Raw genomic sequence first — 25,821 nt, 5'->3', positions numbered from 1 at the left:
TACCAATCCCTTCTCTCTGGAACGTTCTGCCCCACTCCCCTGGATGACTCACCCCCTCCCCAACTCACTCTTGTCTCCACCTAAATGTCATCTCCTCCAGGAAGACTTCCTTGATCTCCTGAATGCTCACAGCCCCCTCAGCTTTCCTGTCACTCTGATTGAATTATTATAAATTTAGTGTCTGTTCCATAACCCCCTGCCTGTCCCCACCTTAGTCTGTGAGCCCCATGAAAGACAAAAACCAAGTCTGTTTATCACCGAATCCTTAGTGCCAAGAATGGATGGTGCTGGCACACAGCGGATACCTAATAGAAATTTATTTAATAAATGCCTGAATAAAGAATGAACGAGGTGGGTCGGAAGTCACACCTGTAATTCCAGCACTTTGGGAGGCTGAGGCGGGTGGATCGCCTGAGGTCAGGAGTTCAAGACCAGCCTGGCCAACATGGCGAAACCCCGTCTCTACTAAAAATATAAAAATTAACTGGGTGTGGTGGCGCACGCCTGTAGTCCCAGATATTTGGGAGGCTGAGGCAGGAGAATCGCTTGAACCCGGGAGGCAGAGACTGCAGTAAGCCGAGATCACACGACTGCACTCCAGCCTGGGTGACAGAGCCAGACTCTGTCTCAAAAAAATAAAAATAAAAAAAGAATGAGGTAAGAAACCAGTGAAATTTTTGGTAGGAAGAGCAAATGGACAGACATTGGCTGGTGGTGGGGCAGGATCGGGGCAGAAGGAATCCTGATTCAGATGGGATGTCACCCCACTGTGCCTCAAGCCCCCAAAGTGGCCCCCATTTCAACCCACCTTCTCTGTCCTTTGCGTGGAGGTGGGGAGGGGACTTGGCTGGGGCCCTGAAGACATCCCTGCCTTACTCCTACCTCCTTTCCCCCAGCCTCCATCTGTGGACTGGAACTCCAGGTGCCTTAGGGGCACTCCCCAGCCCTGCAGCCTGCCAGGGGCATTGATTGCTGGAGAAAATCCTAATGGAAATCTCTCTAGTGATTTTTGTTTCTTTGAGGAATTAGCAACCACAAGTGCTGTTTTGCAAATGGGTAGCGCTAAGAGGTCGCTTTCCCAGGGCTTCAGTGATCACCAGGAAGACCCTCAGTTATTGAGCACCTGCTGTGTGCATTTTCCATGAACAGTTTCTGTTGTTTACCACCAGCTTGTGTGGTTGGTAATATCATTCTCTCCGCTTTATGAATGGAGGGAATCAGAATTCAGAGAGGAGATTTGCTGCAGTCATTCACTGGAGGAGGTCGAAAATGGTGTTCATGTCAAGGTCCGTCCCACTATGAAGTCCCTGAGTGGACTTCAGGCCTTGGGGTGGGCACAGGATCTGGCCGCTGAGGTTCAGGTGCGATTCCTCCACGTACATCTACATCATCCGGGACAAAGGGCTCCAAATTGCTGTGCCTTAGCTTCCTTGTCTGTACAATGGGTACAATAATAGTAACTAACCACTTCCCTGGGTCATTGTGAAAAGTTGATAGTTGAAAAAATATTTAAAGTATTTGGCACGACATCGTACGTTCTCGCTCATAAATGGGAGCTAAGCTATAAGGATGCAAAAGCATAAGAATGACATAATGGACTTTGGGGACTCAGTGGAAAACGGCGGGAGGGAGGTGATGGATAAAAGACTAAAAACTGGGTGCAGTGTATACCGTTTGGGTGATGGTGCACCAAAATCTCACAGATCACCATGAAAGAACTCTCATGTGGCCATAACACCACCTGTTCCCCAGTAACCTATGGAAATAAAAAAAAACTAAAAATGAAATATTTGGCACAGTGCATCAGACACAGAGTCCAGTCAGGTTAGCAATTTGCATTAAACCAGTCTGGTTAGGTGCTTACTAGATGCTGGGGCTGCAGCAGGGGAACAGGGCTGAGCCCCCCACCCTCATGACCTTACCTGCTGGTATTGCCACATGCTACAAGGCATTCCTCTCTGAGACTTGAGCCATGTCTATATGCACCCATTCCACAAATGTTAGTTGAATGTCTAGTATGTGCCAGGCCAGGTAAGGAGGAGTCAGACGCTGCCTGTCCCTGCAGGTAGAAGACAGGTGGGGGGCAGGGGTCTGAGATGAAATAGAACTCCAAGGAAATGTGTGTCGGGATTACGATTTGGGAAGGAGAGCGTCAGAGAGAACCTCCAGGAGTCATTAGAGAGCCATCCAGGCCCAGGACACAGAACATGCAAAGGGCTGGAGTCACATTAAACTCAGTGGCTGTTGGACTCCTTCCCTAAACTCTGTAAATAGGGTGTGATCAGGGGCACTATGATTTTAACGCTGATCGGCTGTGAACTTGGTCCTCTTTAAATTCATTACCTGTATCCTCTCATGTAATCTGCACAAACAGTCCTGTAGTTATTGCTATAAATATGTAGGGATAGAGTCTTGCTTCTTATTTCAGAGAAGCAGAGAGGTGAACTGCTGTGTCCAAAGTCATCCAGTTATCAGGTTGCCAGGTTTGCAAACACAAACACAATACCACAGCATTCCCAGTTAAAAGTGAATTTCAGATGAACAATGAGTAATTTTTTTAAAAAGGATAAATCTATCCCCTAGAGAACTTTGATATACTAAAAAATTATTTGCTACCAAGCTTTTGGAAACCCCACCTTGCTTTTTTTCTTTTCTTTCTTTTTTTTTTTTTAAGTCGGAATCTGGCTTTGTCACTCAGGCTAGAGTGCAGTCACACAATCTCGGCTCACCGGAACCTCTGCCTCCCGGGTTCAAGCGATTCTCCTCCCTCAGTCTCCCGAGTAGCTGGGATTACAGGCACCCGACACCACACCCAGCTAATTTTTGTATTACAGTAGACACGAGATTTCACCATATTGGCCAGGCTGGTCTCGAACCTCTGACCTCGGGTGATCGCCCGCCTTGGCCTCCCAAATTGTTGGATTGCAGGCGAGAGCTACCGTGCCTGGCCCTCACCCCATTTCTGAAACTAATTTGGCCTATTTTTTTTTTTTTTTTCCTTGAGAATAAAGGTGGTTGTAATTATGATCTGGACGCAGCAGGCCCTGTGCTAAGTTTTCTGCATAGAGCATCTTGAGCTTCGCACTAAAAGTAAGTCGCGGGGGGCCCACCTGCGCCCTCTGCGCCCGCCCGGTGGCCCGCAGTTCTGTAAATAGCCACGAGGTGTCGCCGTCGGCCCGCGGTACCCTGGCGGCGGCGGAGGCGGCCGGGCGCGCGCGGCCCATTCATCACCGCGCGGCCGCGGCGCGCAGACAATGCGGGGAGCGGCCCTGGCCCGCGCCCGCGCGGCTGTCGATACAAAGGATGCGCTGTTAACACGTGTACGGTAATGGGCTCCCTCACGGCCTCCTCCCCGGCCACCCGCTCCCAGCCTGACGGATGGCCGGAGCCATCCGTCTACATGACGTCGTGGGCGGGGAGCCTCCCCCTCCGTCCAGGCCGTCTGGCCGTCCAGGGCCCTACTCGGGCAGCCCCCACGCCCTTCCCCTCTGCGGAAGGAGCCTCGTGCGAGGGGAGGCCGACGGCGTGCTGGGCCCCAGCCGTGCTGTCTCCTGGATTTTCATGCCAGACGACGTGGCTCCTTATTAGCCCACCCTGCAGAGGAGGAAACGGAGGCTTGGAGCTGGGAAACCTTTATTCTAAGATCACACGGCTCTGGGGTTTGCCAGAGCTGGATTTTTTTTTCTTACAGCTTTGTCGAGACTATGATTCTCATATCATAGAGTTCACACATGTGAAGTGTACATTTCAGTTGTTTTTGTATATTCACATAGTTCTGCAACTACCACCACAATTCAATTTTACAGCATTTTAGTAAATTCTCCCAGAGAAATCTTCTACCTGGTAGCAATCCCTTCAGCCCTTGGCAGTCATTAATCGGCTCTCCCTGTGTAGCTCCTAGACATCTCATATAAATGGAATCCTGTAACATGTGGCCTTTGGTGCCTGGCGTATTTCACTTATTAATTTCAAGGTTCACTCATGTTGCAATGTGCATTAGTACTGCGTTCCTTTTTATTGCAGAATAATATTCCATTGCATGGATATACCGCATTTTATCAATTCATTTGCTCCTTGTTTCCACTTTTTGGCCATTATGAATAATGCTGTGGAATGGTTTTATGTGGACATAAATTTTCAATTCTATTGCAGTGAAATTGCTGGATCATATGGTAACATTATGTTTAACTGCTCAAGAATCTGTCAGACTGTTTTCAGAGTGGCTGTACCATTTTACATCCCCACAAGCAGTGTATGAGGATTTGGGTTTCCCTGTATCCTTGCCAACACTTGTTACTATCTGCCTTTTGGATTGTAGCCACCCTAGAGGGTAGGAAGTCTTATCTCATCATGGTTTTGAATTGCACTTCTCTGATGACGATGGATGTCAGATATCTTTTCATTTGCTTATTGGCCATTCGTTTATCTTCTTTGGAGAGAAATATGTATTCATATTCTTTGCTCATTAACAAAAATTGGGTTGTTGGGCTGAGCGCAGTGGCTCACGCCTGTAATCCCAGCACTTTGGGAGGTTGAGGCGGGTGGATCACCTGAGGTATGGAGTTCAAGACCAGCCTGGGCAACATGGTGAAACCCTGTCTCTACTAAGAATACAAAACTTAGCTGGGCACGGTGGCACATGACTGTAATCCCAGCTACTTGGGAGGCTGAGGAAGGAGAATTGCCTGAGCCTGCAGGTGGAGGTTGCAGTCAGCCGAGACTGTGTCATTGCATTCCAGCCTGGGCGATATAGCGAGACTTTCTCAAAAAAAAAAAAAAAAAAAAAATTGGGTTGTCTTTTCATTGTGGAGCTGTAAGCGTTCTTTATGTATTCTGGATGCAAATCAATTATTCAATATAAGAATCAGGAATCTTTTCTCCTCTTCTGTGGGTGGTCTTTTTATTGTACGGTCTTGTTTGCAGCACAAAAGTTTTAAATTTTGGTGGAAGTCGAGTGCACGTGCGTTTTTCTTTTGGTGCTTGTGCTTCTGGTGTTTTCTTTTAGAAACAAGCTCCTTGGGACTCTAAAATTGGTCCTCTTTTTGCTGCACTGAAGTGATGGGTATTTGCTCCCCCACAGGGATTGCGGAAGGAGCTGGTCAGGACTTGGTGGTTGTCTTGGGCTTGTCAGAGTTTGGAGCTGTGGGGAAGAGCAGTGACCCTGGAATAAAGAAATCTGGGATCCAATCCTGGCTGGGCTATTGCTTTCCTTGGTTCACTGCCACCAAGACTCAGTTTTTTCATCTGTACAATGGAGATGATCACACCTACCCTTGAGGTTGCTCTGAGGTTGAACGAGGGGCACATGGAAGGTGCTCGATAAACACAGCTGTGATGGCAATGGCCTATGAGGTTCCTGAGAAGAGACCCCAGCTCCCCGCACTCCCCAGCATGGTGTGGGGCTCTGAACTCAGGACTTACAGCTCTGCTCCTGCCCTTGGGGTGCAGGTATTGGGACACATGGCTAGGAGTCCTTGCGACTCCCTGTGCAAATGAACATTTTTTTTTACCCGTGCCTGAACCTAAAGCACAGTTTTTCTTTGTCCTACTGAAAACTGCGAAGGCCTCGGAGTGATGCAGAAGGGATCACTGGGCTGTCAGGGAGAGGGAGGCAGCGGCTCAGGTACACCCATCGTCTCCACTGGGTGTGTCCTGGCTCCCGCAGCCGCCCTGTCTTCTGTGGATTCTGTGAGGGGCTCCGAGATAATTGAAGATTGCAGCCAGGAAGAGGCACGTGGAAGGGAGGTGTTACCACCCTCCTTGGCACTGAGTCTCAGACAGGTGAAGCCACTTGACCAAGACCATACACCTCCCCCTTGAAAGGCAATGCAAAAAAGCTCCTTGCCTCTGAGACTGAAAATCTTCAGGCATCATCCTGGGACAGGCTGGAGAAAGTGGGTCTTCTTCCCGTGTGACCAGGGCCTCAGGAACGCCCTTGTCCACAGTGCACCTGCTCTGCCTCCCATTGGGGTAGGGGCTTTGGAGCCATGCAGCCCTAGGCTGAAATCTGGCTGCCCAGTATCTGCAGTTACTCTCTGAACTTCAGTCTCTTCTTCTGTACAACAGGGATACTTAGTGTTCCTGCCTCCAAGGTGGCTGTGAGGACAAAATAATTCAGCTTAGTAGCAGCTTAGTATGGACCTGACCCTTACTGAGTGCTTTGAAATAAAGACTGTTACTATGGTTATTAATAACTCAGATTCACACTGGGGTGGCAGCAGCAGTGGGTGGGGTGGCGGTCAGATCGTTCCCCCACCAGGCATGGCCCTCAAAGCTGAAATGTTCAGGACGGCAGGAAGCTGAGGACGCTGTCCACTGGCGGATGGAGGTGGAGAAAATTGATTCTGACCCAGAAGGCCGCAAGTGGCAGGACAATTATGGCGTGCGGAGCTGCTGCAGATGAGAAGACCTCGGGTCATGGCTCTGCTGAAGCCGGGCTGTGGAGGGATGGGTCTTGCCGGCTAGTGGAGCTTCCTGCCCCAGAGCATGGGCTGTGCTGGGTGGTGGTGGGGTTGGGGAATGGCTTAGCCCCGCCTCCCTCTGCGGATGACAGACGGACAGACAGTTAGATAGACAGACAGACACGCCACTGGGGGAACAGCACCCATTTCTCATGGGTGCATCCTCCTACTTCTCCAGCATCCTTCCCGAAATTTGTCTTCCTGGCCGCTGCTTTTCTCTGTGTTCCTGTGTTCCTAGCAGGTGCTCAGTTCATGCCTGCTGCGGTCACGGGGACTGAATCGATGTTGTCTCTTTAGAGGTGAAGGTGGAAATGTGAAGTTCAGCCCGCTGGTCACTTCCCCAGGCGGAGGCTGATGTTGTCATGCGGAGAACCCTAGCAATCAGGGCTGTGCACAGAGTTCCAAAGGGGGCTTATGTTGTCCGTGGCTCCCTGCAGAGACCCTGTGGACACAGCAAAGTGCTGGGGTCCATGGACAGGCTCTGAGGTCGAATCTGGCTCCGCATTTGCTGTGTGGGCTAAGAAGGGACTTGGTTTCTCTGAGCCTCAGTTTCCTTCTCTGTAAAACAGGGATAACAGTAGTGCCTGCTTTGGGGCGTTTTCATGAGGATTCAGTAGGTGTCTAAATGGTGCATTGGCCATCGTAAGAGCTCAGTCATGGCCAGGCATGATTATCCCAGCGCAAAGGGCATGGGTGAGTGTTGTGGTGTGGGGGTGGCTAAAAGACTCAGCCTGCTTGGGAAGTCACTAGAAGGGATGGAGTTCTGGCTTGAAGCCACTTGCCTTCAAAGAGCCTCTGTCTTTTCATCTGTAAAATGGGGCTAGTCCAAGTATCTACTTGATGGGAATTCTTGTAGGGATTTGGTGAGGTCTACAGGCTGAGCACAGAGCCTGGTCTAGAAGGGGTGGTTAGTAAAGAGATGGTGTTGATGAGGGAGGAAGAGGAGGAAGGAGGGGAGGATGCCCCTGAATAAAGATTTGTAGAATCTAGTTCCTAGGATGTCCCATCTTGCAGAATAACCTTGGGTGAGTTGCTGTGTCCTCTTGCCTCAGTTTCCATATCAGTCAATGAAAGAGATGAATGCAATCCCAGACCAAATGGCTTTTATTATTTTGAGATACGTTCCATCAATACCTAGTTTATTGAGAGTTTTTAGCATAAAGGGCTGTTGAATTTTGTCAAAGGCCTTCTCTGCATCTATTGAGATAATCACGTGGTTTTTGTCTTTGGTTCTGTTTATGTGGTGGATTACGTTAATAGATTTGCGTTATGTTGAACCAGCCTTGCATCCCCGGGATGAAACCTACTTGATCGTGATGGATAGGCTTTTTGATGTGCTGTTAGATTCAGTTTGCCAATATTTTATTGAAGATTTTTGCATCTATGTTCATCGTGGAGATTGGCCTGTAGTATTCCTTTTGAGTTGTGTCTCTGCCAGATTTTGGTATCAGGATGATGTTGGTCTCATAGAAAGAGTTAGGGAGGATTCCCTCTTTTTGGATTGTTTGGAATAGTTTCAGAAGGAATGGTACCAGTTCCTCTTTGTATGTCTGGTAGAATTCAGCTGTGAACCCGTCTGGACCTGGACTCTCTTTGGTCGGTAGGCTATTAATTGCTGCCTGAACTTCAGATCTTGTTACTGGTTTATTCAGGGTTTCAGCTTCTTCTTGGCTTAGTCTTGGGAGTGTGCAAGTGTCCAGGAATTTATCAGTTTCTTCCAGGTTTACTGGTTTATGTGCATAGACCTGTTTGTGGTAATCTCTGATGGTAGTTTGTATTTCTGAGGAATTGGTGGTGATCTCCCCTTTATCGTTTTTTATTGCATCTATTCAATTCTTCTCTTTTCTTTTTTATTCATCTAGGTAGCAGTCTATTTTGTTGATCTTTTCAAAAAACCAGCTCCTGTATTTATTGATTTTTTGAAGGGTTTTTTGGTGTCTCTATCTCCTTCAGTTCTGCTCTGATCTTAGTTATTTCTTGTCTTCTGCTTGCTTTTGAGTGTTTTTGATCTTGCTCCTCTAGCTCTTTCAATTTTGACGATATGGTGTCGATTTTAGATCTTTCCTTGTTTCTCATGTGGGCATTTACTGCTATAAATTTCCCTCTAGACACTGCTTTAAATGTGTCCCATAGGATCTGGTTGTTGTGTCTTCATTCTCGTTGGTTTCAAAGAACATTTTTATTTCTGCCTTCATTTCATTGTTTATCTATTTGTCATTCAGGAGCAAGTATTTCAGTTTCCATATGATTGTGTGGTTTTGAGTGCTTTTCTTAATTCTGAGTTCTAATTTGATTGCACTGTGGTCTGAGAGACTGTTACGATTTCCACAGCCAGTATCATACTAAATGGGCAAAAATTAGAAGCATCCCCTTAAAAACCTTGCACTAGACAAGGATGCCCTCTCTCACCACTCCTATTCAATATAGTATTGGGAGTTCTAGCCAGAGCAATTAGGCAAGAAAAAGAAATAAAGGGCATTCATTTAGGAAAAGAAGAAGTCAAATTGTCCCATTTGCAGATGACATGATCGTATATTTAGAAGACCCCATTGTCTCAGCCCAAAACCTCCTTAAGCTGGTAAACTACTTCGGCAAAGTATCAGGATACAAAACCAATGTGCAGAAATCACAAGCATTCCTATAAACCAATAACAGACAGAGAGCCAAATCATGAGGGAACTCCTATTTACAACTGCTACAAAGAGAATAAAATACCTAGGAATAAAACTAACAAAGGAGGTAAAAGATCTCTTCAAGGAGAACTACAAACCACTGATCAAGGAAATAAGAGAGGACACAAACAGATGGAAAAACATTCCATGCTCATGGTTAGGAAGATTCAATATTGTGAAAATGGCCATACTGCCCAAAGTAATTTATAGATTCAATGCTATCCCCATTAAGCTACTATTGACCTTCTTCACAGAACTGGAAAAAAACACTTTAACTTCATATGGAACCAAAAGAGAGCCCGTATAGCCAAGATAATCCTAAGCAAAAAGAACAAAGCTAGAGGCATCACGCTACCTGACTTCAAACTATACTATAAGGATACAGTAATCAAAACAGCATGGTACTGGTACTAAAACAGAAATATAGACCAATGGAACAGAACAGAGGCCTCAGAAGCAACACCACACATCTACAACTATCTGATCTTTGACAAACCTCACAAAAACAAGCAATGGAGAAAGAATTCCCTGTTTAATAAATGATGTTGGGAAAACTGGCTAGCTATACACAGGAAACTGAAACTGGACCCCTTCCTTACACCTTATACAAAATTAACTCCAGATGGATGAAAGATTTAAACATAAGAACTAACACCATAAAAACCCTGGAAGAAAACCTAGGCAAAGCCATTTAGGACATAGGCACAGGCAAGGATTTCATGACTAAAACACCAAAAGCTTTGGCAACAAAAGCCAAAATAGACAATGGGACCGAACTAAAGAATGTCTGCACAGCAAAAGAAACAATCATGGCCGGGCGCGGTGGCTCAAGCCTGTAATCCCAGCCCTTTGGGAGGCCGAGGCGGGTGGATCACGAGGTCAAGAGATCGAGACCATCCTGGTCAACATGGTGAAACCCCATCTCTACTAAAAATACAAAAAATTAGCTGGGCGTGGTGGCGCGTGCCTGTAATCCCAGCTACTCAGGAGGCTGAGGCAGGAGAATTGCCTGAACCCAGGAGGCGGAGGTTGCGGTGAGCCGAGATCGCGCCATTGCACTCCAGCCTGGGTAACAAGAGCGAAACTCCGTCTCAAAAAAAAAAAAAAAAAAAAAAAGAAAAAAAAAAAGAAACAATCATTAAAGTAAACCAGCAACCAACAGAATGGGAAAAAATTTTTGCAACCTGCCCATCAGATAAAGGGCTGATATCCAGAATCTACAAAGAAGTAAAGCAGATTTACAAGACAAAAACAAACACATTCAAAAGTGAGTGAAGGAGATGAACAGGCACTTCAAAAGAAGACATATATACAGCCAAACAAACATATGAAAAAATGCTCATCATCACAGGTCATTAGAGAAATGCAAATCAAAACCACATTGAGGTACATCTCATGCCAGTTAGAATGGCAATCATTAAAAAAACAATGGATGCTGGAGAGGATGTGGAGAAAAAGGAACACTTTTACACTGTTGGCGGGAGTGTAAATTAGTTCAGACATTATGGAAGACAGTGTGATGATTCCTCAAGGATCTAGAAATAGAAATTCCATTTGACCCAGCAATCCCATTACTGGGCATATACTGCAAGGATTATAAATCGTTCTATCATAAAGACACATGCACACATATGTTCATTGAGGCACTCTTTACGATAGCAAAGACCTGGAACCAACCCAAATGCCCATCGATGATAGACTGGGCAAAAAAAATGTGGTGTATATACACCGTGGAATATTATGCAGCCATAAAAAATGATAAGTTAATGTCCTTTGTAGAGACATGGGTGAACCTAGAAACCATCGTTCTCAGCAAACTGACACAAGAACAGAAAACCAAACACCGCAGGTTTTCACTAATAGGTGGGTGATGAACAATGAGAACATTTGGGCACAGGAAAGGGAACAACACTCACAGGGCTAGGTAGGGGGGTGGAGGGGAGGGGAGGGACAGCGTGGGGGGGCGGGGAGGATGGGGAGGGATAACACCAGGAGAAATGCCTTATGTAGGTGACTGGGGTAGGGGTGAGATGGAGACAGCAAACCACCATGGCGTGTATGTACCTATGCAACAGTCCTGCAGAATGCAGGATGTGCACATGTACCCCAGAGCCCAAATACAATACATTAAAAAAAAATCCCAGACCACTGGGGGCCTGTGGGGAGGGCGGTTTTCTACACTCAGGTGCTGGGTTGGGGAGTGTTAGAAGACCACCAGAGGGAGGTGAGTGGCTCAAGCTCCGGGCAAGGGCTGCCCAGTGACCTCACCCCCTTGGCCTCAGCCTCCTCCCTTCCGTGGCAACAAGGATCAAGAAACAGTGGACATCAGTTACTGACCACCTCCTGTGGGCTGGGTCCTGACCTGAGGACCACGTCCGTTCCTGCACTGTGCTCACTGATGCACGAGGTTGGAACAGGAATGAACCCGTTTTCTAGCAGTGGAAACTGAGGCCATGCAGTGGGAAGTGGTGGGCTTTCTTGGACCTATTTTTTTTTTTTTTTTTTCCTGAGACAGGGTCTCGCTCTATCACCCAGGCGGGAATGCTGTGGTGGGATCTCTGCTCAACCTGCAACCTCCGCCTCCTGGGCTCAAGAGAGCCTCCCACCTTAGCCTCCTGAGTGGATGGATGACAGGTTCAGGCCACCAGGCCCTGCTAATTTTTTTTTTTATTAGTGGAGGGTTTCACTATGTTTTCCAGGCTAGTCTCAAACTCCTGGCCTTAAGCTCTCCTCCCGCCTCGGCTTCCCAAAGTACTGGGATTACAGGTGTGAGCCACTGTGCCTGGTCCCAGCATCAGAATTCTACAGCCAGAATCTTCACTATGACCCTATGTGTCTCCCTTTAGATAGCCACAGCCCCAGCCCCCTGAGCAATGGCTCCACCCCGGAGGGCAGGGCAGGAGTGGCTGACGGAGGGCTTGACCTCAGCTCATCCCTGCCTGCTCCTCTGACATTTGGTCGATCAAAGATAGGGTGCATTTTGTGAAGCCCTGGACTGTGTGTACCATGAGGACCGGCTGTCTCTGTCTCTCCCCCAACATAGGACAACGTCTCATACGAAGTGGGCAGTTTAATTCTCCTTTCCCCTCTCCACAGCATGTGTCTTGTATACAGTAAGCACTTACTATGCAGTAGAATTGTCCAGTTTTGTAGCAAGAAGGGCCTTTTGAAATTCTAGAGTAGGCTGGGTGAGGTGGCTCTTGCCTGTAATGCCAGCACTTTGGAAGGCTGTGACGGGCGGATCACTTGAGGTCAGGAGTTCGAGACCAACCTGACCAACATGGTGAAGCCCCATCTCTACTAAACATACACAATTAGCCAGGCATGTGGCGTTTGTCTGTAGTGCCAGTCTGAGGCAGCAGAATTTCTTGAACCTGGGAGGTGGGGGTTGCAATGAACTGAGATCATGCCACTGCACGCCAGCCTGGGAGACAGAGTGAGACTCTGCCTCAAAAAAAAAAAAAAATTATAAAGTACATCCCACCCATTTTACAGATGAGAACACTGAGGCCCCGACCGGGGCATGTCTGGTCCAAGGATACACAGTGAGTCCATGTAGATCCAGGCCCTGAACCTAGGTCCACTGTTCCTTCCTCCCATCCATGATGGCCGAGTGGGTTGATGTGTTGATGTTGTCCACACAGCAGAACCTGGTCCCGCTCCTGCGTTTTACCCACACCAGGGGGATGAGTGTGCGGAATGTTTCATGTCAGAGAGAGGCCTCGGGTAAACACAAATCCTCCTGGCTTCAGAAATAAACTGGTGCCAGTGACTTAGCCACAGCGAGTAACAAGACTTCTCCATGTTAGCAGCCGTCTGCTCCCGGCGAGCACCGGTGACAGGTGTAAGTGACACTGCGTAGGGGATTGCAGCCTGGTGGGGCAGCTCCACGGATGCTGAGGCCCAAGCATTGCCCTCACACCACATCTGTTGCCCTTACCCAGGGTGTCTGGGGGTCCAGTCACAGGATGCCTGGGAACTTCCCGCAGGTGGCCTTGAACCTTAAGAACGCTCTGCATTGTTGAGTCTGGGCTGGAGGGACCTTGGGAGTCTGGGGGGAATCTGTCCTCATTGAGTGCTCACTTTAAAAGCCTGTGCCGATCAGAACTCAGATGGAGACAAACCTGAGTTTGAATCCGGCTTTACCTTCCCCATGCAGGTGACTTTGGAAAATCACTTTGCTCCTCTGTAAAATAAGACAAGACAGTCTCTCTCCCAGTGCTTTTAGGAGGACAAGACAAATAAAAACAGACTTGCGGCCGGGCACGGTGGCTCACGCCTGTAATCCCAGAACTTTGGGAGGTCGAGGCGGGTGGATCACAAGGTCAAGACATTGAGACCATCCTGTCTAACATGGTGAAACCCGTCTCTACTGAAAATACAAAAATTAGCTGGGCATGGTGGCAATTGCCTGTAGTCCCAGCTACTTGGGGGGCTGAGGCAGGAGAATCACTTGAACCCGGGAGGAGGAGGTTGCAGTGAGCTGAGATCGTGCCACTGCACTCCAGCCTGGCAACAGAATGAGACTCTGTCTCAAAAAAAAAAAAAAAAAATTGCTAATATTGAGCACCTGCTGTGTCCCAGACCTGGGCTGAATGTTGGCCATTTGGGAGGAAAAGGGGTGGGCGAGGGTCTCTATAATGGCCTCTGTGACCCTCAGCACAGCTCCTCGCCTTATGTCCCCATCTTACAGGTGGGGAACCTGAGGCTCAGAGATGTGAGATGTCTTGGCTCGGGACTTTCAGCAGTTGGCATTTGAATGAAAGCTGGGCCCCCCGCATCCATGTGCCATTGCTTTAGAAAGTCAGAAGTGGGCTGCAGACAGCAGCTGGGTGTCTGCGTCTGTGCGCTTCTGTGGTGGGATTCCCTCACCCTCATTTCCTGCTCCCCCTTTCCTGTGTCTCCCTCACCATCTTCCAAGGGAATTCCAGCCTTTCAGAGCCTAACCTCAGTGAAGAACTTGTTATTAATATTTGTCAATTAAATAATTTAACAGACAAACCCTGCTGTGTACCAGGCTCTGTGCTGGGTGATGGAGAAATGAATAAGAAATGGCCCTGAGGTGTAGTCCCAGCTACTCAGGAGGCTGAGGCAGGAGAATTGCTTGAACCCAGGAGGCGGAGGCTGCGGTGAGCTGAGATCGTGTCATTGCACTCCGGCCTGGGTAACGAGTGAAACTCCGTCTCAAAAAAAAAAAAAGAAATGGCCCTCACAGGCTCATAGACCAGCATATGAGACAGACAGACAGACACGTACATAGACACACACAGAGACACACACACACAAACACAGACACACACATACACACACAGACATGCACAGATATAGACACACTGACACACACACAGGCACACATATAGACACAGACACACACACACATACACAGACATGCACAGATACAGTCACACAGATACACAGGCACACATACAGACACACACACAGACACACACAGATACACACATAGACACAGACACACGCATAGACACAGGCACACATACAGACACACACATACACAGACAGACACATACTCAGACACACACATACACAGACACATGCATAGACACACAGAAACACACAGACGCATACACAAACACAGACACAGATATACACAGACACACAGATATGCATAGATACACAGTCACGCAGACATGCACACAGACACAGACACACACAGACACACAGACACACAAGGATTACCTTTGCATGGTGTTGGTTGCAGTCTGACATATGAATGTTGTTTAAATGAATCTTGGGGACTGGACCACTGGAAGAGGGGATTCTGTGCCACAGGAGAGTCGGCAGCTGGGGTTGGGACCCTTCTTCTTTTGAGCTGAGAATGTTTCATATCACAGGCCCTGGGCTGACACAGCCCGTAGTCAGACACAGTCCTGCCCTTGACTTACTCAGGGCAGAGACAGGCCTTGTCTGCCCAAAAACAAAGACCCACGAACTGTGGGTTACACGCGGAAATGTGTTCTTTCTCCGTTCTGGAGGTTGAAGTCTGAAGCCCAGGTGTTGGCACCTGCGGCAGCCTCAGGGATTCGTGGGTTTGTAGACGGCCTCATTCCCAGCTTTCTCCCACGTTTTCACATTGTCTTCCCTCTATGCTGACCTGGGTCCAAATCTCCCTTTTGAATAAGGAAGGGCACAGTCATTTCGGACCAGGCCCTACCCTAACTAATGACCTCATCTTAACTCCATCGTCTGCACAGACCATTTCCACATACGGCCCCGTTCACAGTTCCTGGGGATTAGGACTTTCACATCGTTTTGGGGGACACGCTCTAACCCATGATAGCCCCCTAATGAAATAAACATTAGACGGTGTTTTATGAGCATCAGTTGTCTGCCTGGCATCATGCCAGGCCCTGGGCACCCTGAGAAGCCAAGATGACATTCCCGTCCTCATGGTGCCCTGAGCACATTGAAGGAGAGGAATAGTTACCAGGGGAGAGGACCACGGTGCAGGGTGTGGATTGAGGGTGGTGGCATGTGAGCTATGTCTCTGGCTTGCAGGAGGCACATGGGGATGCTCCTAGAAAGGAAGGTGGCATGATGGTGATAGCCTTGATGCCAGGAGAGGAGCTAGCAACTGAACCGCCAAGACATTCAGTCAACAGGAGCCGCAGATTGATGAGCTAAAGAGCTGTGCAAACAGTGTTTGTTTGTTTCGTTTGGAGAGGGAAGTCCGTGTGTTTAGAGCTCAGCTTGTCTTCCTCCCTCCCTCATGTTACAGGGGAAGAATCTGAGGTTCCGAGTGGGAAGTGACCCTCCCAGGGCCACATGGCCAGACAGGGCCAACAGCGACACTGGAAGGTGATAATCCTACTTGCTTCCAAGTCTTTACAGGCACGTGGCCCAGTCCGCAGTTACAAAAATGCTCTTTTAAAAACACAACAGCCGTTGCGGAGGACAATAGAGGCCGTTTGCCTGGTTTCGCTCATCTGCATCACATCTCTAGAGGTTAGTAAATTTGCAGCTGGTTTTCAAGGGTTTCAGGTTGCATTTCTAGGTAGGTTCTATTGAGACGCAGAGAGTGACTCTTAGTTCCCATGTTTATCCTATAAAGTGCTGAGTGGAATATCCTTTCATTTGGTGAGTGTTTGCTGACCGCTGGCTGTTTGTTGGGCCCCGAGATGAAAGGGGGCAGTTAGGAACTTTAACAAAGGCAATCTCTCTTGGAATCCAAAAATGCTCCTGCTGCCTCAGCCTCGTCCAGTTCAGTGTGCAATGGGGAAGGAAGATGAGCTCACAGATAGATCATCGGAATCCAGGTAGCAGAGTGAAGAGGGCTTGGTTAATGGGTCCAAACATGCAGCTAAATAGAAAAAAATAAGTTCTAGTGTTCGATAGCACAGTAGGGGCACCAGACTTAAGCGTAACTTATTGTATATTTCAAAAGAGCTAGAAGAGAAGATTTGAAATGCTCCCAACATGAATACTCCCAACAAGAGATGATAAATGATTGAGGCGATGGATATCCCGGTATCCCAATTACCCTGATTTGATCATTACACCTTGTAGGCATAATACATCAGAATATCACTTTTGCCCCATAAATATACACGATTATTATGAGTCAGGAAAAAAGAATCCAAGGAGTATGATTGGAGCAAGGCGGGAAGGCTGTGGGAGTCTCAGGGAAGCGTCTGACCTTCCTGGGTCTCAGGGTTGGCTTCCTGAAAGAGATGACGCCTAAGCTGAGTCCTGAAAGAGAAGATGAAATTTACCATGTGGCAGAGAGCAGCGGATGGCTGGGAAATGCTGTGAAATGGAAAGCTATTCAATGTCCCTGGCCGTGAGGCTGGTAGTATGGGGGGTAGACGGGGAGAGATTAGCAAAGCCTTGAGGACATGGGAAGATCTTGGGCTTTATCTAGAAGGTAATAGGTAGCTATGGAAGAGTTTAGAGCAGAAGAGTGACCTCGTAACACCTGCCTCTTTTTTTTTTTTTTTTTTTTTTGAGACGGAGTTTCGCTCTTGTTACCCAGGCTGGAGTGCAATGGCGCAATCTCGGCTCACCACAACCTCCGCCTCCTGGGTTCGGGCAATTCTCCTGCCTCAGCCTCCTGAGTAGCTGGGATTACAGGCACGCACCACCATGCCCAGCTAATTTTTTGTATTTTTAGTAGAGACGGGGTTTCACCATGTAGACCAGGATGGTCTTGATCTCTTGACCTCGTGATCCACCCGCCTCGGCCTCCCAAAGTGCCGGGATTACAGGCTTGAGCCACCGCGCCCGGCCTCACCTGCCTCTTTTGAGTGATCCCTCTGGCTGCCATGAGGGAAGAACTGGGAGCAGAAGCAGACGCCAGCAAGATGTCTGCAGTCGTGCAAGTGGGAAACCTTTAATATGAATAGTGATTACAATATATCATGGTGTACCAGACGCTGTTCTAAGAATTTTACATATTTTGGCTCATTCATCCCCATGTGCTAAAGTGCATGTAAAACTCTTAACGTGGGGCCTGGCATAGGGGAAGCATCCAACAAACTATCTACACAGTGTTAACAATGTATATGAACTGTTTGTTTCATTTAGCGGATGAGGACTGGGGTTCCTGGTATTTGAGTAACTTATCGTATTGAAGAGTGTGAGATGCACAGCCTAGATTCATCTAATGGAAGGAAGGATCTCTCTCTCTCTCTCTCTCTCTCTCTCTCTCTCTCTCTCTCTTTCCTTCTAGAGACAGGATCTTGTTCTTGTCACCCAGACTGAAGTGCAGTGGTGCAGTCATAGCTCACTGCAGCCTTGAAGTCCTGGCTTCAAGTGATCCTTCTGCTTCTGCCTCCCAAGTAGCTGGGCTGCAGTGTGAGCCACTGTGGCTGGCTGGAAGGGTTTATTTATAACTGCTGGGAGTATTGCCCTCTTTGGGGCTGGCCCAGCTCAGGAGAACTGCATCACCCAAGCTCACTCCCTTCCAGCGTCAGGCCATATCCGATGACTGATAGATACAAGAGGATAAAGATCTGACACCCTTATCCCAACTTGAGACAGCTCCGAAGGACCATCGCAGCTCCAGAGCCCCGCATAGGACTGGCTGAGACCTTTGTTGAACCTTCACCATGGCTCAGCTTCTCCCTGTGCCTGACTCTGTTTCTTTTTCCTCTTTTCCAAAGGTGTTGATCCCAAGAACACTTCCTACTAAATATCCTGCCTGCTAAACTCTGCCCCAGCATCTGTTTCCCAGGAACCAGTCTGTGACATTTGCCCAGGGTAGCACAGCCAGTAATCAGCAGAGCCAGGAAGCAAACCTTGATTTTTTTTTAGAGAGAGGGTCTCACTTGTTGCCCTGGCTGGAATGATGAGGTGGTGTGATCAAAGCCCACTGCAACCTCAAACTCCTGGGCTCAAGTGATCCTCCCATCTCAGCATCCCAAATCACTGAGACCACAGGCATGTGCCACCATGCCTGGCTAATTCTAAATTTTGTTTTTGTAGAGACAGGGTCTGACTATGTTGCTCAGGCTGGTCTTAAGCTCTAGGCTTTAGGTGCTCCTCCCTCTTTTTTTCTTTTTAAACTGAGTCTCACTCTGTTGCCAGGCTGGAGTGTAGTGGCATGAGTTCGGCTCACTGCAGTCTCTGCCTCCCATGTTCAAGTGATTCTCCTGCCTCAGCCTCCCGAGTAGCTGGGATTACAGGCATGCACCAACACACCCAGCTAATTTTTGTATTTTTAGTAGAGACGGGGTTTCACCATGTTGGCCAGGATGGTCTTGATCTCCTGACCTCATGATCTGCCCACCTCGGTCTCCCAAAGTGCTGGGATTACAGGCATGAGCCACTGCGCCTGGCCTGCTCCTCCTCCTTTGACCTCCCCGAACCTCCACTCATTTGATCACAAAATCTCCATTCTGCCTTCATGCCACTCTGTTTATCAAGTCTCTTGACTCTCTGTACTTTGGCTCCCTTGTTTGTAAAGTAAGAGTGTATCAGTCAGCTTAGTCCAGGTTATGCTGAGGTAACAAACATCTCCAAAATTATCTGTGGCTTCCATAGATAGGGTGACCAAAACTGGTTCTGGTTTACACAGGACTTTCTTCTTTTTAGCACTAGGATCCTGCATTTCAGGAAATCTCTCAGTCTCAGGCACCCCAAAACAATTTACTTGGGACTGTCATAGTTTTAGAACTGAAAGTCCTGTGTCTCTGGAACTTCCCCAGATCTTCAAAAATCAGGAAGGTTAGTCACTCTACAAAAAGCAAAGGTTCATTTTTCACTCAAGTTACATGTTCACCATTCACATTTTCATCATTACATGTTATGCTTTGCTAAAAATATTTTTTACCCATAACTCCAGTCAGTGGACATTGCCAGGCTAGGGCATTGCTAGTCTGAAGGCAGAGAAAAAAGAGATTTAGAGGCCGGGTGCGGTGGCTCACACCTTTAATTCCAGCACTTTGGGAGGCCAAGGCAGGCGGATCACGAGGTCAAGAGATCGAGACCATCCTGGCCAACACGGTGAAACCCCATCTCTACTAAAAATACAAAAAAATTAGCCAGGCGTGGTGGCGCATGCCCGTAGTCCCCAGCTACTCGGGAGGCTGAGACAGGAGAACTGCTCGAACCCGGGAGGCGGAGGTTGCAGTGGGCCGAGATCACGCCACTGCACTCCAGCCTGGTGCCTGGTGATGGAGTGAGACTCTGTCTCAAACAAAACAAAACAAAACAAAACAAAACAAAACAAAACAAAAAAGATTCAGAGAAGCATGCACTATCTCTTGCAGATTCTGCCTAGAAGTGACACAGATCATCCCTGCTTTAATTTTACTGGCTAGAACAGGTCACATGACCAAGCTGCCAGGATTGGGGCAGGATGGTGTATGCTGGGGGTGGGTGGGTGGTGGGGAACTTCAGGGAAGGAATCTGGGATATTTGGATGCTGCTTGGAGGAGGCGTTCTAAAACATCTTGGGTGGCGGCTAAATGCTTCTTTTCGGAGCTCCCTGCATTTTGCAGTGCTCTGCCATGCTAATGATTTGAAATGGTGGCTAATTTGACAAGCCAATTGGAGTCCCCGTGATTGCATTTGACTCTCTGACTAATGACAAGAGATGAGCTCCCTTTCCTTAGCGCAACTTACAGTTGGATAGCCTTGGGCCATCACCCGGTCCCAATGTTCAAAATGTTGCCTTGTAAATTGTCTAATAAAGTAATAAAGAAAGGGACTTGCTAAATGATTTGTCTTTTAACCATGGTAATGGGATTTTTTTGGGTAACATTGTTTTATGTTAGAATGCAAAAATTATCACACGTAATTAGAATCATTTCAATTCAAGTCTCTGCCAGGCCTCTGACATATACTGCAACTTGTACCACGTCGAGCAAGTCAGCTCGTAAAACCTAATCAAATACAATTTAAAAATGCAGTCAGATTTGGAGTGGTACGGCAGAGACGAGGAGGGAAGGCTGCCCAAGCTGGCTTTGCCTTGGAGAGCGAAGAAAGAAAGAGGGAAGGGGGGAAAGAGATGGAAAGAAGGCAGGAAGAGAAAAGCAACCAATGTGTCTATTCAGCTTCATTAGGGGACCGACGGGAGGCAGGTGGTTGCTTTCTGCCAGGGTGGCCTCGAACCCGACTGGCCGTGGGTCAACCTTGATGCTCTTAATTATCCCCCCTTCAGCACCTCTCAGATCTGACATTTGTGCCCCTGGGTTTCATTTTCTTCAGGCCGACCGGGTTCCTGCCTCTGTATCTTCTTAATATTTAATCGTAATCATGCAATACATGTATGTATCATTCATCTCCAAATGCTGTAGTCTAAATGTTTAACCAGAAAGGCACACGGTGACTCACGTCATCTAACACACAAGCTTTTGCAGGGTGCAAGGACAGACAGGCTGCCTCCCTCTGGGATAAGGATATTTATTGAGAAATATGTCCCTGATTCCGAAGATATCCAGGTCAGGCCTTGGAGGGTAAGAGAGGGAGTTACCAAGCTGTCGCCTTGTTCCATGGGCTTGAATGAGAAGCTGCTTTCCTCGACTGGAGCTCCAAGCTGGAGAATGAAGATGACCTCCTGTGAGGAGTTGGTGGGAGCTCAGGCCCTTTGATTGTCCCATGATGTCCCCGTGCGCTGGTGACAGCCCAATTGTCCTCACTGTAGCCTGGAATTTAGTTCCAGGCAGGAGCGGGGTGTCTGCCCAGGCTGGGATGTGTGGGAGGCATCGGAAGATCACGTTGGAGCAAGTGATGTGGCGGTGGAATAATGGCACCGTAAAGGGGAAGTGATGCCATCAGGGAATGGCAGCACGGCTCATGAATATTCTGGGCACTTGTACCCACAGCCAGAGCCAGGCCCGGCTCCTGATTCATCAATATTACAAATCGGCACGGTGGTGAACAGGCTGTCAGCAACTTTAATTTTTGCTTCAAGCCCAAGGAATTACAATGGAAGTATTTCCCAGGGACACCCAGTGAGAACGTGGGGCAGTGCCTTCTGCCGGCAGAGGGGGCAGAACTGGGTCTTGGGAGCTCTGAGTTCAAGGCCTGGGCGCCCCATGCTGAAGAGCTGGGTATCCTTAGGCAAGGCCTGAGCCTCCCAGGGAGAGCAAGAGGATGTGAGCACCTAGAATGTGCTGGAAACCACACTGCACGAATTCTGCAGAGGAGAGATGTTTGGCCCCATTTCACAGGCAAGGAAGATCGAGGCTCAAAGCAGGGTGGGTTGCCCAGCAAAAGGATGACGATGCTGAGACTGGAGCCCCATGTGAGTTGCAGGCATTGGTTTTTCCTTACCTGCCAAGTCATGGGATGATGGCTGCCTTAGAGGGTGGCTAGGAGGAAAAAATGAAGGACTGAGCCTGGAGTGCTTTGGAGGTTATCTTGACTCCTTGGGGGAAGAGCATTCAGAGTCTTGCTATTAGCATTGCTTACATCAGCTAACCCCTTTGCAGAGACTTTCCTCCATTGTGTCTCACTTCGTGTCCTTAGTGGCAGGGTGAGGGAGGCATGAGCATGAACATGAGGTCCATCTTACGGGAGAGGAGAGTGAAGCTTGGAGAAGCAGAATGCGTTGCCTGCCAAGGCTCTGCGGTGTAGAAGCGGCAAGATCACATTGGAAGGTCATGGTTGAATGTCCTTAGCAAAGTAAGGCGTGTAGGTGCTATGTACCCATTTTACAGACCAGAAATGGGAAGTCACAGGTAGAAAGCCGAAGGACTTGCCTCTACAGAAATTAGGATTTGTTTAAAAAGGAGGAGGGAAAGATGACTCCCTTCTCTCAGTCTTTCTCTCTTTATCTCTATTATTTAAAGTAAAAATAAAGTGAGAATAATCCTCCCTTTTCCCCTCTTGTCCTTCCTCCCTGCCTTTGATGTTTTTAGAAGTCAAGTGTAGAATTAGCAAAAAAGGCAGACTCATGCCCACTGAGGGTAAGGGCGATCGCCTGGTCATAAGTGAAACATTCAGTAAGTTCCTACCATATGTCAGGCTGTGTAGGCAGCGGACAGGGGTGTTGACATTTCTATCAAGGAATTCAGAGTCTTGGGATTTCAGGGTGTTGTTACCCAGTGCAACCTTGAAAATGTCTCTCTCACTTGACAGAAAGGAAAATTCCAACTGAGAAGGACTTCAAACCACTATCTCTCATGTAAAAAAAAAAAGTAGTGCAGTCATGAAGTGAGCAGACTCAGAAATGGGACTGGCAGGAGTGAATCTGGGCTATTACCACTTACTAACTGTGTGACACTAAGCTAATTGCTTTACTTCTCTGGGCAACAGTGCTTTCCAATAGCAACTGGGGCTACTTTGCTGTCAGCAATGGGAATTTCCAGTAGCAACTGGGAGTGAGTTTTGTTAGCGATGGGAAGGTGATTCCGGAGTGCCTAATTCTGATCTGCCGTTGATCTCCCCATCCTGACAGGATTTTGGGCTGACAGAGTTTCGGTGCGTGATAAATAACAATCAAATAAGAAAGTATTCTTTATTCTTCATCTCCAAGTTCAAGAGAGACTTCTGATTTCCCATAAATATAAATCTTGGGATCTGTGTGCTCAGGATTTCCTGTAGGGAGAGAAAGATGGCCAGATGCTGCGAGGGGTCCTAAGTGCATGTACCCCACCAGCTATATCAAGCAAATAAAGACCAGGGGGGATGGCCAGAGATTCCCCCAGGATAAAACCCTGCTTTGAGAGAATCAGGCAAGTGGGTGCTGATTTGGTGGCATGGTAAGCCTGTCCATAACTGAAATGTGGTACAATGTATATTGTACACTGTCCAAATAAGGATCTCAGTGTATTTTTCTCTGGTAGAGAGCTGGAAAAAGTGGTTACCAGAAAGGGCAGAAGAGTCGGGTTGAGATATGAAATTCCCTTCTAACGTCTTTCTTAAAGGTTTGTCTCGGCCGGGTGCAGTGGCTGATGCTTGCAATCCTAGCACTTTGGGAGGCTGGGGTGGGTGGATCACCTGAAGTCAGGAGTTCAAGACCAGCCTGGCCAACATGGTGAAACCCTGTCTCTACTGAAAATACAAAAAATTAGCTGGGTGTGGTGGCAGACGCTGTAATCCCAGCTACTCGGGAGGCTGAGGCAGGAGAATCACTTGAAGCTGGGAGGCGGAGGTTGTAGGGAGCCGAGATTGCGCCACTGCACTCAAGCCTGGGCAACAAGATGAGATTCTGTCTCAAAAAAAAAAGAGAGGGGAGGTTGTCTCATAAATGAGACAAGTTGGGTAAATTGCCTCACATCACATCCTAGTGCCTTGCACATACAGAGTGAAAATTAGAGTTGCTATTGTTGTTTTTTATCAGTGGATACCCATTATTAGCCCAACCTACCCTTTACCTCTAGATGAATTTAGAAGCCATGTGTCCTGACTGTCTGCATTCTTCAGGAAGCATGAGGAAAACAGAAACCCCCCTAGGTATTTCAATCAGGAAGAGATTTAATACAGGGAATGCAATGCTTAGAAAACTGTTGGAAGGTCGGGGAACTTCTGCAGCACTTAAGATAGCAGGGTGTGCAGGGATTCCTGCAGAGCACCCCTACTCATGTCCTCAGCTGCCTACAGCACCGATGTGGGTTATTTAAGAGAAACTGTCCAGAAGATGCTGGGAAACACCATATGTCTGCCTTCTACGGAAGTCCCGCTGGTGGTGGGAGAATAATGCTTTCTTCTTCTCTCCTGTCTCCAGATCTACATGAATACTTCACATTGAGGGAAGCTGAACTGGAACTCTACTGACGAAGGAGCTGGGCAGGTATTGTTCCCAGGCTTCTAGCCTCATGATGCAGGGGAGTATGTGGCAGGAAGCCCCAGTGGCACTGAGATGCCAACCGTCCAGCTCTCTGTGCAGAGTCCCCCACCTTCCTAGAGGTTTTCTAACTGTGCTTGGGGTCCCCAAGGAACGTAAGGAACTGTAAGGGGGGCAACTATGAGGTGCACAGAATTTCACGTTCACTTCCTGCTTTCAACATGATCAGCTCAACCCGTTTTGTTCATTGGATTTTATTTGAAAAAAAAATTTCACACAAAGTTTGACTCTCATTGGATCGCAGCACGCGGGTTGAAGAGCGTTAAAGAAAAAATTATTCTGACATATGTGAAAACAGGAGGACTTTATCTAGGACTATGTTGTTCGGTATCAAGACAATTGCAATAGGGGAGAGAGATCAGGTTCAACTTCCAATGCAACAAGTGAAGATTTGTGATCAAGGGCGGCAGGTTAGGGAGTGGGTAAGTGGATGGAAAATCAGTAAGAGGGGAGATCAAAGGTAGGAGGGATTGCTGCTGAAGGCAGGCCAAGGTGAACAGATATTACCTGGGGGACAGTGGAAAGATGAGGGATTTGACAAGATATGAAGGACGACCAGTTATGGGGGAGGCGGACGGTTCTCCCTAAACCACCTCAGCAGAATTCTTACTACAGCTGGGCTCTGTAGGCCCTGCAAAGACAGGTGCCAAGGTCAAGCCTTAGCCAAGAGGAGGGTTCAGAGGAGCCTGACGACCTCTCGGTCAAGGAGAGAATCTTTGTCAAGAGACAAATGTAGCTTTATAGAAGGACTACCAGGATTCCCCTGCTGGTTTATATGAAGCAAAGGGAGGCACAGACCATGTTGCCTTGTCTTCTCCATCTTTTAGGATCCCGAGCACAAATCTTGCTTCTCCTCCAGCCTGCAGTCCTCATGCAAATAGATGCCGTACAGCAGGCCCAACGTGTCAAATTTCCACTCTTAGGTTCAGCTGGGATCTATAGTTCTGTTTTTTTTTTTTTTTTTTTTTTTTTTTAATTGCAAATTCTGATTTTTTTTTTTTTTTTTTTTTTTTTTTTTAATGATTCTATGGTTTTTAGTATTCTTTGATTCTTTAGCACTATATCCTCAACTTCTATAGCTCTTTGATTTTGCATTTCTTTGATTCTGAGATATGATGATCCGGGGACATGGACTCTCTGGCTCAATTATTTCAAGAAATAATCTTTATTCTCTTTTTTCGGATTAATGTTGGATTAATGTGTCTAAGCTCCCCTTGTGAGACAATGGTTCATACCAGGGTGGGACATCAGGGGCAAGGGATGATGGGGGTGCCATTGACTAAGAAAGTCTCATAGATTGGCTGTGTCTAAGGTTAAAACCAGAGCAACCACACCTGGGATCAGGCGTTAGGGGCCATTGTGTGACCAGGACAGCGAGAGGGTGCCGGGTGGTTAAAAGTGGGTGCACGGAGGATGGAGTGGGAGGTGAGGGGCAATG

General features: G+C 47.8%; 1 long non-coding RNA gene across 2 annotated transcripts in view; it reads left to right on the top strand.

Moving 5' to 3' along the window:
• Positions 1 to 25,821, top strand: part of LOC108282211 — a 130,788-nt gene that overhangs the window by 19,810 nt on the left and 85,157 nt on the right. Inside the window, exon 3 of one of the 2 annotated variants that reach the window (XR_005195376.1) lies at positions 24,264 to 24,329. The exons of the other annotated variant lie outside the window; for it this stretch is intronic. This is a non-coding gene — a long non-coding RNA (uncharacterized LOC108282211). The remainder of the gene's footprint in view (positions 1 to 24,263; positions 24,330 to 25,821) is intronic. 2 annotated transcript variants of the gene reach the window in all.

The sequence above is a fragment of the Cebus imitator genome, unplaced genomic scaffold (assembly GCF_001604975.1).
Source record: "Cebus imitator isolate Cc_AM_T3 unplaced genomic scaffold, Cebus_imitator-1.0 Scaffold237, whole genome shotgun sequence".
NCBI lineage: Eukaryota > Metazoa > Chordata > Mammalia > Primates > Cebidae > Cebus > Cebus imitator.
This window is presented reverse-complemented; position numbering and strand designations above follow the sequence as displayed.